This window comes from Crocuta crocuta, unplaced genomic scaffold (genome assembly GCF_008692635.1).
Source record: "Crocuta crocuta isolate KB4526 unplaced genomic scaffold, BGI_CrCroc_1.0 scaffold156, whole genome shotgun sequence".
NCBI lineage: Eukaryota > Metazoa > Chordata > Mammalia > Carnivora > Hyaenidae > Crocuta > Crocuta crocuta.
Genome location: NW_027531308.1, coordinates 6,807 through 8,458, shown reverse-complemented (window position 1 = coordinate 8,458; position 1,652 = coordinate 6,807).

Here is a 1,652-nt window from a genome sequence, read left to right as displayed (position 1 = left end):
GAGATTAAGAAATGCGGGTATGAATGTGGACAAAAGAGTTCCCTAGCACATTGTTGGTGGGATTGCAAATTGGTAACCCTACTATGGAAAACAGTATGGAGGTTTCTTTAAAGGTTAGAAATAGAACTATCATAAGATCCAGCAGTTTTACTCCTGGAAATATATCCAAAGGAAATGAAAACTAACTCAAAAAGATATCTGCACCTCCTCGTTCTTGGCATTATTTACAATAGCCAAGATATGAAAGCAATGTAGGGGTCCAATGATGGATTAATGAATAAAGAAGTCATATATGTGTATGACATGGAATATTATGGCATGGAATATTATTCATCCATAAAGAACAATGAAATCCTACCATTTAAGACAATATGGATGGATGGATCTTGAAGGTATTATGCTAAGTGAAATAAGAAAGAGAAAGACAAATACTGTATGTGGAATTAAAACAAAAACACCCAAATATCAGAAAAAGATAGATTTGTGGTTACTAGATGTGGTGAGGTTAGGGGGGGAATTGGAAGAAAGTAGTTAAAAGATACAAACTTCCAGTTATAAGAGAAATAAGTAGTTGGAATGTAATGTACCACACCATGACTATGACTATCAAGAACACTGCTGTATGGGGTGCCTGGGTGGCTCAGTTGGGTGAGCATCAGACTTTGGCTCAGGTCATGATCTTGTGGCTTGTGGGTTCGAGCCCCGCGTTGGGCTCTGTGCTCAGAGCCTGGAGCCTGTTTTGGACTCTGTGTCTCTCTCTTTCTCTGACCCTCCCCTACTCACTATCTCTCTCTGTCTCTCCTCTCTCTTGCTCTCTCAGAAATAAATAAAACACTAAAATTTTTTTTTAAAAGAAAAAGAACGCTGCTGTATGATATATAGGGAGGTTAAGAGAGTAAGTCCTAAGAGTTTTCATCACAAGGAGAATTGTTTTTTTTCTTCTTCTTATCTCTTTGAGATGATGAATGTTAACTAAACCTACTGCAGTAGTCATTTTACAATAAACATAATTCAAACCATCATGTTGTACCACTTAAACTAATATGGTGATGTATGTCAATTATTTCTCAATAAATCCCAGGAAAAAGATCTCACAGTAGGCCTCCCTTATTTGTGGGAGATGAATCCAACAGACCCAATGGATGTCTGAAACTGCAGACAGTACCAAACCCTAGATATACTATGTGTTTTCCTGTATGTATTAGTTATTTCACAATAACTAATAGTATGAACAATTATAAGAATACATTGTAATGAAATCTGTAAGAATGTGTTCTCTTTCTTTCAAAATAATTTTTAATAAGGAATATTTTTTAAGAAATATTTTCTTTTTAAATGTTTGTTTAATTTTTAGAGAGAGTGAGGGGGGAGGCAGAGAGAGAGGGAGAGAGAAAATCCCAAGCAGAGGGCAGCATGGAGCCATATGCAGGGCTCGATCTCATGAACCACCATGAAATCATGGCCTGTGCCAAAATCAAGAGCTGGATGCTTAACAGACTGAACCACTCAGGCACTCCTCTTTCAAAATGTTTTGATGTACTATATTCAGCCTTCTTGTTCTTGTAATGATGAGATGATAAAATACCTAAGTGATGAGATGAAGTGGGGGGAATGACGCCTGTAGGCATTGTGGCATCGTGTTAGAATGTTAA